The sequence below is a fragment of the Corvus moneduloides genome, chromosome 12 (genome assembly GCF_009650955.1).
Source record: "Corvus moneduloides isolate bCorMon1 chromosome 12, bCorMon1.pri, whole genome shotgun sequence".
Taxonomy (NCBI): domain Eukaryota; kingdom Metazoa; phylum Chordata; class Aves; order Passeriformes; family Corvidae; genus Corvus; species Corvus moneduloides.
The window spans coordinates 11,975,902-11,988,081 of NC_045487.1; the positions used below are offsets into that span (position 1 = coordinate 11,975,902).

The 12,180-nt window shown below is 37.5% G+C and overlaps 2 long non-coding RNA genes across 2 annotated transcripts in view; one reads left to right on the forward strand and one right to left on the reverse strand.

Moving 5' to 3' along the window:
• LOC116450157 overlaps positions 1–12,180 on the forward strand; it is a 262,062-nt gene that overhangs the window by 140,672 nt on the left and 109,210 nt on the right. Inside the window, exon 3 of the long non-coding RNA XR_004242699.1 lies at positions 8,349–8,427. This is a non-coding gene — a long non-coding RNA (uncharacterized LOC116450157). The remainder of the gene's footprint in view (positions 1–8,348; positions 8,428–12,180) is intronic.
• Positions 1–12,180, reverse strand: part of LOC116450158 — a 37,749-nt gene that overhangs the window by 10,071 nt on the left and 15,498 nt on the right. The gene's annotated exons all lie outside the window — the stretch shown is intronic.

Below are 12,180 nucleotides of genomic sequence, written 5' to 3' on the forward strand. Positions count from 1 at the left end.
AATGCAACAAGCGAATAAAAATGGAAGCTTGTACTGCTTAGTAGCTGAGGCCTTCCTGACGTGCTCAGAGCCCTTTAGTTCTGCTGTTGTTTCTGTGTAAGAATCAATACCACAGGCAGCAATTATGTGGTGTTGTTTTTTGGCTAAAATTCCCACACATCTGGGATAAACAGATATTCTATTCGAACTTCCTCTGTTAACTCCACCAGTTTCCATGGAATGACTCTCTATATGCTTGTTAAGTAAATGATTGTTATAAGACTATGGAGACATGGTCGATCAAATTAACCCCTTTTGTCCAGCCTCCAAAATGGTTCCCTTCATTTGCCTAAATTCAGCTGCTTTGGGGAATTTTTTCAAGCTTGAAGGACTCTCTGGATTCATCACATTAGCAAACTGTAACCTGAGAAGAGGGTCTTTGGAGCAGCAGGACTTCTTTGGCCCCCAATTGTTTTGCTAATCAAGATTATTGCCACTATTGAGATGTGGAAAGATAGCCTAGCTGACAAAATTTGTCAGCTTCCCATGAAATAGTTCTGTCAGTTTAGTCAGGGTGCCGGCTAATATTAACATATAAATGAAGTCTCTCCCCCTCACCCCTTAATAGATGCAGAGAAAATATAAACACACACACAAAAAACCCCTCTGTGCTTAAATCAAACAAGCTTCTTTTCTCAGCTCTAGCCCATGTCCCTGGAAATCCTGTGAGTAGTGGAGCTAAAGGGAGGGGGGAGGGAAGCAGAATTTGCACAAAACTACTTTTAAGCCATAAAGCAGCAAAGCCCCACTCCCTGCTGATAGCAACAGGAGATTGATTACGCCTGCAAAAGTACAAATGGTTGCCTGAATGCAAGTGGCAGACCTCCAAAGCAGTGTGCTCTATGTGCTGGTTTTACATTTTATAGCAGAGGACTTGGATACAAAGTGGAAAAGTGGAACAGGGGGTATGAAAGAGTTATCTTTGCCCAGAGGTCAAAGCTATGAGCGCCGTCCCCGCGAGTCTCAGCCCAGCCTGGCGAGGCGGCAGCGGAGCGCGGCCCCTGATCTGCCATCGGCCCCTTGGTGCCCCAAACGCAATCCCTCAGCACCTGTTTTCTGCCTTTCACTCTGTTTTCTCATAATCAGAATACATATTGTATTTTCCAGCTGACCTACGAGGTGATACAATCTAATGCTCTTTCACCCACTTACACAAATTTTGCATTACTTTGTCAAAGGCAAATGCCTTGCATCATTCTGGCGGCAACTCTTTCAAACCCCAGCTGTACCCAGATCATAAAAAACTAATTCAAACTTACGCTCATTTTAATTGTAAATGGATCTACTGAAAATTCTCTTAATCTTTTAGCCTGATTTAAATATAAATAAATTAATATCTCGTGATATTTGTAATCTGCAAGTCAGCAATATTGGCCTTTTGGTACTAAATTAGCCCTTGAATGGTAACTGTGCAGCAGCTTTGTGTAGTTAGTGTACGCATCGGAGATGACTCTTCTAGCAAGTTCAATAGGCTTTGCAAAGCATAGCTTTAAATAGAAGAAATCCTTCAATCATGATTTGTTCTTGCTTTATGGGAAACAATCAGATTATTCCTTTGTGCTGAGCTGTGACAATACTCCAAAGCATGAATGAAAACTGGAATATATGTTCCCCCAGTGGATTACATCAGCCTTCTTGATCATTGGGCTAACATGGAAAATAGATTTAATGTGTAAAATATCTGTCACTGAAGGGAATATTAAGAAAATTACTTGGGAGCAGTTTGCGAGAACTTCAGAAATATTAAGTTAATGACAAAGCACAGTGTTTGTTAAGAAGTTCAAGGCAGATAATTCCTAAAGATTTCCAAGCAAGTAGCTGAGTTCCCTACTTCATGATTTCAGATGTCATACAGAGTTAATTTCAACTTCTCCAAAGCAAAATATTGTGTAAAATATTGCATTAGTTGCCCAGAATGTGGAGCTAAAGAAGCATAATCTAAACAGTTCCACTTGCCCCGAGTTCATGCAGTGTTTGTGCTCCTTCCTTTGATCTGAACCTTCTGAAAAAAATAACTGGGAGGCACAATGTTAAGCATTGTTGGCGATAGGAAAGGGTTCATAATAATCATAATAAAATAAGTGATCTTCTGTTAAAGTCATAGTCTGCTTAAAAGTTCTGATCTCAGAATCTTTGTGAATTTTCTGGATTTCCCTTCAGCTCAATTAGGTTTGACTGCCTTGATTCCCCCTCCCTCCTGTGACCTGCCTCTGCTGAAGAGTATGAGATGGGGGAAGGCTGGGGGATAGCTTACTACCCACCATGCTGTGTGTGGATGTTTTTATACAAACAAAAGGGGTAGTCTTTGTCCCAGGCAGTTTAGAGTCTGGAGCAGCTTTTAGTTATCTGTTATAGTATCAGTTCATCAAAACATATATATTCTAAACTTTAAGTTCATCCAGCTCTAGAACCTCTTGCAGTCTGGCTTCTGTTACAAGCAATCAAGTCTATAACTTCATAGATACCTTTAAGTAGTTAAAGGAATAATATTGGCAGAAAGAAGTCAGTCTTCTGCTGAGCAGCTGTCTTTCAGGCCAGTGCTATCCAGAACTCATGTAAAGTTTCCAGGAGTCAGCAAGACACACTTGGCCATATGCTTTGAAACCTCAATTTACTGTGCATGACTTTTTCTCATGTTTGTTTCTGGTCACACTCCTTTATTTTGCACCTGCATGATTTGTCAGGTGTATAGTTCCTCTAAGAAAAAGAAGTCCTGCCCAAAGGCCAGGGTGTGGAGTTTTCCTCCACTGCAGCAATTGCCCAGCTTGCAAACTTGCCTTGGAAAGGGAGCAGGGTGGTGCTTATAATGGATCCCTTCGTACCTCAGGAGAACAGCTGCCTCACACTCCAGTGCACACAAACAAAACACCTGCTTAAACCAGAAAAACCAGTAAGCAGTGAGACTGGATATGTGGTGGATGGTGTTCAGACTTTCTCTTTTATCTCTTTTGAAATGTTAGAACATATTTTTCAGCATTTTGGTAATTTTGAAAAACTGTGCAATTTTGTTTATAGAACCATTTTTTTCTTCTCTTTTTGAGGAGTATTAAAAACCACTGCTAATATTTTGCTTCTTGTCGTTAGTAAAGACAAATCTCCTTAAGGTTGGTTTGCGTAAGTGTCTTGCAAGTTTGACTACCCCGCTTTTAGACTTACTTCAAACTGTATCACTTTAACTTGAATACGAGCCTTTCAATCTTACCTATCCTGTTTCAAGATATTGGACAGATGCTGAATTCTGCTTAATTTGGTATTTTTCTCTTGTAGATATATGTTGTATATAAATATATATGTATATATACATATGTATTTGTATGTATACATATGTATATGTATATACATATACAGATGTTGTAGATGTATGGGTGTATTTCTTTCACACAATAACAGAGTTTCAACTGTCCTATTGAAGTGTAACTCCAAGGGTGCATCAAGGATCTTCGTAAGGCAAACGGCATTTTGACATTCTAATTTTAGCTGTACCTTTCAGTGTACCAGGCTGGGAGACAGAAATGGCTCTTCAGGAATGGCAGAAAGATAAGTTACTCCACTGAAAATTAGTATATAACACTGATTAAAAGAAGATGGACTTATATGTCAAGATCACCAATAAAATTCTGTAACTTCTCACTTTCTGTTTCACTCAGTTTCATCCTCGTTTCTGACAGACTTCCCTTGGTTTCAGCTGAAATGCCCATCAGTGCAGTGAAGCTCTCCATAACGGCTGTTGTCATATGGCAGCTGTTATCATTCGCACTTTGTTATACAAATTCATCATCTCCGTCAGTTCATAATAAGCCTGACTGATACCATAAAACCCTCTAATGCCAGCAACAATAATTGTCATTCAACTTGGATGTTGTAGAAGAGAGATTAAGGATCTAATGTTTAAATTTTAAATGAAATATTCTCTCACCATTATGGGTGGTCTCCTTCTGAAACCCTGGTAGGACAGTATAGTAGCACTGCCCAATGCTTCTGCCTGAACTAAGCATTAAAAGAAATTGTCCTCAGCGCTGTCAGCCTTTAAATGTTCTAAATTGAATATGCACATAGTGTATACATTAATCAAAATAAATTTCAACTTCCCTTCTTTATTTTTAGTTTTGCTCTAAATTTTATTGGACTGACTAACTCTAAGTAATAAGCATAACTATTTTATTTAACCAAGGGAAATGAGTGGGAACAAGTTCCGACTGACAATGGCTCTCTGCTGGAACCCAGAGAAGCAAATGCAAGCAATGCAGTAAGGAAGATCAAACTTGTTACACTGCTGATATTCTAAGAGTTTGAACTCGGACTCCCTGCTGACCTCAATTTTACAATGATAATCATTTCCTAAAATGTCTTCATTTTGTAAATGAAGCTGTACCTCCCTCTGAAGCAGGGGTTTGCAAAGATTAAATAATTTACATTTCAAAGTGTTCATTTTTTTGCCAGTGTGAGAAATACTCAAGCAGGAAAATGAGTGGTCCTTTTAATTTTTGAAAGCTGGGAGAGCATTCATAGTGAAAATAATCACAGCCTATTACAGCAGCCTTGCTTGCCCATTCCCACTTCAAAAGGATGAGCCTATCTTTTCCCCGCCCAGCAGTGAATGACCACTTAAATGAGTGATGGCTTATTAATACTATGACTCAGCCACTTCTCGATAAGGAGAACAATAAGGGGTCAAAGCTTGAGCATCCCTTGCAGGAATTAATGAGAACATGTTGCTGGTAATTTGGTCTTTTGGAGATTACATTTAAATTAAAAGGTTCTTGTGTCAGGCTTAATGGTGAGACTGGTGGTGTCACTATTTGAAATCCAGAGACTGCATTTTTGTTCTTTCTACCTGTATAACTTCATTGACTTTATTAAAGTTGCCTTGGGGGTTGGATACCATTTCAAGAAAAAATTCGGAGAAACTGGCAAAACAAAACCTTAAGGAAGTTCTCCGAAAGTAACCCCAAAAAATTGCACACACTTATTTGGGCATAGTGTTGTTTTGAGAGTCAGAATGCAAAATTACAAAAAACAATTAATTATTTGAGATACGTTGCATTAACATTTCTGCATAAGACCTGGAACTAATTCATCGCCAAAGAATATTTACTCTGAAGCTGTGTGAAAAACAATTTACCAGGCAGTGTTTGTGCAGATGTGGGGGTCTTTTCTTTGGCTCCTCATCCTTCTTGCCATTAAAGACTAAGCACTTGGGATGTCTGGTTTTATTCTTAACTTTTATTTTCACATTTTATTATTGGTATTGAAACTGTTGTTGTCTCTTTGTAACAAAGGCATGAAACACAATCGTGGGATCAAAGCTGTTTAAAGGAGTTAAATTGCCTATATTGTGTGTGTTATTAACTAGAGCAGAGAAATCCAACCTATAGCTTTGCTATTATCTGCTTCTTGCAGTTATGAAAATACTGTATTTAGCATATTTTCTGACCTGGAACTAATGCAAAGATGAATTCTAGGTAGGATTGCAAATATAAACCGTGTTCATTGTGCTAATTAGTGCATTTTGTGCTAACTAATGCACATTGTATTTCTAAGGAACTTTGAAAAGATGGGAATCAACTATTTATAAACATTACAGACAATTCTAAGGGAAAGTAACAATTCAGCTGTTTTCTCATTGTGCTATGGTATTAAAATTGTAGAAAATATGACATATTATTATGAAAATAGGCAAATTGTAAGCAGGGGAATTTTTATGGTCTAGATATCATTTTTTTCTGATGTATCTGTAAGTCATATAATAATTTGCTTTTTTTTTCATCTTCTGTCAAGATGATATTAGTATATTTGATTGAGAACTCCTACAAATCTTTTAAGATATAAAAGTGATACCATACAATAAAAAAGCAAATGTGGTTGTTCCGAGATTAGTTGAAAAACTTATGAAGTATTAATAGAAGAATATTAATGTACAATACCAATCCACAGATAGGATTCCCTGTTCCATGCAAAAACTATTTAGCTTTGCACTGGAAAATAGAACAAGTTCCAGTGCAAGTATACAAAATGTTGAATAATGTCACAATGAACCCTCTTTATCAGGCATTACTTCAGCTAATGTGTGATTCTTGGGGAAATAAAATGTCATTCTGAGCAATAGCATCACCAGATTAGGAACTCAGAAAGTGGAGGGAGGCTAAGTCCTTATGGTAGTACCATGATGACAAATGACACAATGGGAAAGACAAGGGATTCCTCCTCTTGTCTTTAAAGATGGCTAAAAAAGTATTTAAAAAATGTGTACTGCAAACGATCTCTTTCTGTATCTTGTTTCCCCCATTTTTCATTAAAACAGGGTTTCGGGCTAGCTGAGATAGTTTCTGTTTCACCATGCTGAGAAGATCCCTTGATTTTATGGTCAACCTTTGCTGACATCTGTGGGATGTTCAAGTTGAGTGCTTACAAGGACTCTGCAACTCGCTTTTCATAGGACCTCTATGCCTTCTAGGCTCTTAAAGAATCAGAAGCCTTCTGTGCCCTTTATCATGATCCTTGCTGGGGCCCCAGTGATAGTTTTGTCCTTTATTTAGCCAGTTAACCATTGATTACTCTGAGCCTACTCATGATGTGGTAGGCTTGTACATATTGCTCTTGCCAGAGGCAATGAGACTCGTCCCATTTGGAAATATAGAATGTGACTGCTCCTTAATCAGGAGAATATTTCATGACTTGGAGTCTTAAACACCCTCTCTTTGCTATGCAATAACTTTTAAAAAGAATGTGATCTAGAGCAATGAGGAAGAGTTGTAAAGAGAGGGGGTGACTGGGGAGCCCAGTTTAGCTGGTGCCAAGGAGAGGGGCTGGCAGGCCCTCACACTGGGCACTGGGAAGCTGGAGCTGCCTGGAACTGCTGCCAGCCAGAGCCTCCCTGGGGGGCGGCTGGCTTGATGCAGGGGACTCTTGTTTTGTGACTAGTGACTGACTTATTGTTCCCGAGAAAAGTGGCAACAAGCCAAGTAAAAGCCCTTTTTGTCCTTTACTCCCAACAGGGGACTTGGTAGTGGTTTGTCATGTGCCTGGGCATAATCCAGGCAAAGTCTGCATATGCAATTAAAATAGATTTTGCTACTGTATGTGTTCCTTAGGAAGTGGTACTCCAAGTTACGGGTACTGCTCATTCTTTTATTTGATGTTTTTGTCTGATTTCAATTCTTAATTTTCCTGGGGATTGTTTTTGTCTTTTAATCAATACTCATTTTTCAATATCAGCACTCTTTTAAATAATTCCGGTAGTGTGTATATTACAAAAAAGACGTATAATTTATAAATAGTAATGTCTGTGAGTAGCCATCTCTCCTTAATGTAAATTCCAATATATGCCATGATCAGAAATCTCCAAAGTGTAGGTTTACCTTTTAATAAAAGTATTAGTAACACATGTTTAAATCTCACAAATAAATTATATCCCTTTTGAACTGTCATCACAGTAGTCTGTCATCATTGGTTTTTATGCCCTTGTAGCCTTAGTTAGACTTTTATTTGTAATTTTAAAAATTATTATTATTATTATTATTCACCTTTAAGATACTTGAATGTGATAGATCTAATGGTACTAGAAAATCAATCTTTGTTGTTTTTTGTAGCTGTCATGCAGCTTTGTGCCATTTTGCACAGTTTGACTACTGCGGGCTATAGCTATCTTAGATGATCATGATAGATACATGGCAGACAGAGTCTCACAATTATTCATGTTGAGTACTAGTTCTCCAGTAGATTATTTCTATGAAATTCAGTGTAACATTACGGGAAACAAGGGGCTGTGCAATGCACTTTAGCTACCTTTTCTCATGACAAATCTATGTTTTGTAACGCAATATTAAGAATCATTTGAGAAAAAAATGTATTTTGACAGAAAATATCATCTCATTAAAAAGAGAAATGTTCATATAACACTCTTTAAGTACTAAAAATGGAATTTTTCTAGAAAAAAAGACAACTGAGTCAAAATTACAGTGATCGGCCTAAGGGAGCTGCCTCTTCACCACAATACGAAATGTTGAGATTATGTCCTCCTATATGAAAGCAAATTTTGAATTTCAGCTCCAGTAAATATTTCTCCAGTACTGTAGAAATATTTCTTCAATAATTCTGTTATCTCTGTGTAATTGTAGAAATTCTATATTAAAAACTTAATAGGACTAGGTGAGAAAATTGATACAGAAGGTGTCGAGGAAGGGGTTAGAATATTCACTGAGAATCTGCAAGGCAGGAGGATGCTGCCACATCTGTATGACTGATTAGGCCATATTAAATGCCTATTTTTTTCATTAAAGCCTTAAACCATTCCTTTTTGTCTTGTGCAGGTGTAAGGGCAGAACTGGCTGGAGACTCACAGAATAAGGAAGTGGCACTCAATTCTGCCTTTTAAAGAGTATCCTAATTGTAAGTATCTTCAATAGTCGTTTATTTCTTGTAATTTTAATCGATCAAGTAGCCTTATCTTGCTGTGTAATACCATTGCTATGCACCTGATGCCAGGAATTGCAAGAGGTATCACTTTTTCTGTGGGGGGAACACTCTGGATCTTATCCAGATTGCTTAACAGAATGCTTTCATTAATGAAACAGTGCTGGCCATCACAAAGTCTGTATTCATGTTTTAATTATTGAAGCTCTCAAATTCTTTTGTTTATTCAGGATTTGCTGACCTAATGATATTGGGAGTATCATAGTTTCCAAAAGCATGTCTTAGCATTTCTCTTGTGAGGAACTCTGAAACACTTAAATATTTTCTGTTTATTTAGATTTTGTATCTCATAGGTCCTGATTCCTCAACTGAAATATTTAACAGGGAAACATCTGGGAGTGGTTTATTAATGAAATGTATATAGTCTAGGAGGTAGTGAACTGTTGCCAGATTCAGTGGGAATCCCAGTCTGACCTGGGGCTCTGTAAAAGTTGCAGCATGAAGTGCTCTGAGAGCAAGGCCCAGCACAGAGTGGAATAATTTAGTTCCACTTGCCTACGTAGAATTTCTGCATAAATTATTGTATTCCTCTTGATGCAAAGAGAAATGCAGCATACTCTCAATTGTCATCTGATAGTGAGCCATCTTCTGGAACACAGAGCCAATTTGACTGTGGGACTCTTAGTCCAGGTGGAATTTCTCCAACTTGCTGGAGTTAAATTGTTGCCAGGGCTGTGTCCTGTATATAAACAGAGTAAAGAGATATCCTGCTGGAGACTTGATTCTCAAAAATTTTATTTTTTTTTTTTTAAACAAATGGCATTTCTGAGAAATTGAGTAAAATGTTTCAAGATAAAAGAATGTTAAATATAGCTAGGAATAAGAGAGCCATATGTTGAAAGCATATCAGCTTTGAAACCATGCACTTAACCCTGGTACTCAACAAGATTTCACATTTTAAATAAAAAATTTAACTTCCTGAAAAGATAAAGTTCATTCGTCCTGAGGGTAGCCTGGAAAAAAATAGGGAAATGTGATCCATGGAGAAGCCCTTCACTCAGATATGTATCTTTGACATTTGAAAAAAAAAAAAGAATATAGTGTGCAAAAATAAGATGGCTCATATCCATTCCTAAAAAACTGTTGTTATACTTGCACATCAAAGTAGGAGTAAGGTTATTTTCTGAGTGGTTTTTTTGGCTAACAAGTACATTATCTTACAAAACCATTGCCAGAAACATAAAATCTTTGTTCAATGGGAAAGAAATGTACCATTTTAGCACTCCTATTTGAAACATTATGCGGAACACAGGCTGTTCTAAGTTCAATTGAAGTGTTATGCAAATATACTATTAGAAGTTTGGTCCATTAGAAGAAACTTATCTGGTTGGTTCTAAATTATATTGATAAATGTCAGACATTTGTGCTTAAAACAATATACACGTTTGTGCAACCATCATCTCTGTTCAATTGAATTGATTTTATTTCTTGCACAAACTGAGCTTTTGTCCTGGAAAACGTTTTCCAGTAACACAAGGGCAGATCAGGAAATGTGTAAAATGGATCAGTGCCCAAAAGACTAAGTTATACATCTATTCTTGGAAAAACATGAGGACGTGTTGTCTTAAAAAGAAAGGCATAAATTACAGAACATTAAGTTCATTTGGACTTGCATATTGAACTACACCATCAATACAAATCCTCAGTATGTCACTCACTGCAACATGGAGGGTCTATTTTGAAGGTAGCTACCCAAATATGCACACAAGGGGGGCCAGTGAGCGCCTACAGAATAGAGCTGTCAGCCACCCTAGGGATTTTGCTGTTTTCCATGGAGGGCTCCATGAATAATCTCTGTGTCAGCACAAGAGGGGGTTCCGTCTTCACTGGAGCTTGCTTTCTTTCAAAAGGCATTCAAGTTCTTGCCATTTTGCACTGCATTTGAAAATGCTTTCTTGGCTGAAATCTTACAGGTGTCATTAGCTGTGCCCAAACTTCAGGGCAGGTGGCCCTTGAGGCCCTGGTGCATTGGCCCCACCGTAGCTCTGCCTGCTCAAAGGCCTCAGTCACCTTCAGGAGGGCACTCCAGATGTGTGTGTAGCCTGCTTAGACCCTGACAATGCATTTGGTGTCCAGCCCTTCATCTGTGCCCAAATAGAACCTGTTGAGTTTACATTCCTTTTTCAAGGAAGACCCCAGCCAAGCTGTTGACATGCTGACAGTGCCTGCACACAAACTAGTCTGAAGACCTTTTAGAAATTGGGTTTAGCTTTCCTGTTTTGTACTGGGCCCTCCATAAACCTGTTGTCACCTGCTGTCACAGTGGAGAGACAGCACATGGAGACATTGCTGACTATCTCTGAGAAACAAGGAAAATTTAGGGAATTGAGGGTACAACAATCTTCAATAAAACCTGCCCACTTATTTAGTATTATAAATGCCTTTTGGAACAGTGTCATGTTCATTTTATACCTTAAAAGAGTCAAACACACCTTTGATTGTCTCATTAAGAGAAAAAGTGATATTTTTCAATGATAGCCAAGGCTTTTGTTTCAAACTGTTGGAGAATCACTGATTGAATAAATGCAATGTGTTTACATGATGAATGATTTCTCTAGAGGTTACCCTACCTTCTGATGATTGAGCCTAACCCTCTTTAACTACTGTGACAAGATTATTGCCTGAAGTAACTTTTTTAATTAGCATTCTTGTTTGTTTACGTCTAGAGATTGAGGGGGGAAAAAACTAAAAGCTTTGGAACAGCTATTGAGTCTGCACTTGCTCTAAGCTGGAAGAAAATAATTTTTAGTATATGTTTAAAATTATATAACACATTTCAGATGTTGGTTCAAATTACTGTTAAAATGACATTCAAATCTGGGAGTGTTTCTCGCTGGTTTTATCCTTTTAAATATTTCCACTGTGCTTTTTTTCATCTTTAATTAAATTTCAATTCATTTTATAATAGTAATTAAAGTATTTACAGCAAGAAATTCTATCCATTTGCAAAACAGCAATAAATTGTAACATTTTCACAAACAAACAAACTTTTTAGAAGGCTTGCAAAGTCTTTATCCTGAGTTTGTAAGGCACTGAAGGGTAGATTATCAGCTGGTATAAGTCACTGTCATTCACTGGAGTCAGAATAGTAATTTTGATTAACAACAGTTTAGAATTTAGCCAATAATGTAATTAATATAATCGAAACCATGTACAGACACCAGAATAAACAATACCAAACTGTAAGGCAAGTAACCTATCTTACAGTGAAAATAAAATGAATGTCCCAGGCTTCTTAAATCACTGTTTCATTACGTAGCTTTGCTTTCTATCATCTTTGATCTCCTTCATTTCATTAGAGCAAACTTCTTGTTAGAGGCATGACTGTCTTCCTATGAAACTGATCTCACATCCAGCACTGATATCTGCTGACTTTTTCCAGTTTTGTCTTTAGTCTTTTTATACAGCACTTAAAAAAAAAGTAAACACAAATTATTGCATCATCAGTAGAGGAACATATGGCACATCCAAAAGTGAGTACACAATAAATATGTTTCTAATAAATACTTTGGTGCTGAGTAAATTACAGAAGAGAGCAGACAATAAACCACCATTCTGCTCTTAATGCCTTTTCTTAGCATGGTAGCAGTTATTACATTAGTTTAATCATAGCCAAGCAGTTGAGGTGCAGTAGCACTGCTTACTACACCAGCCATTATCATCTCACTG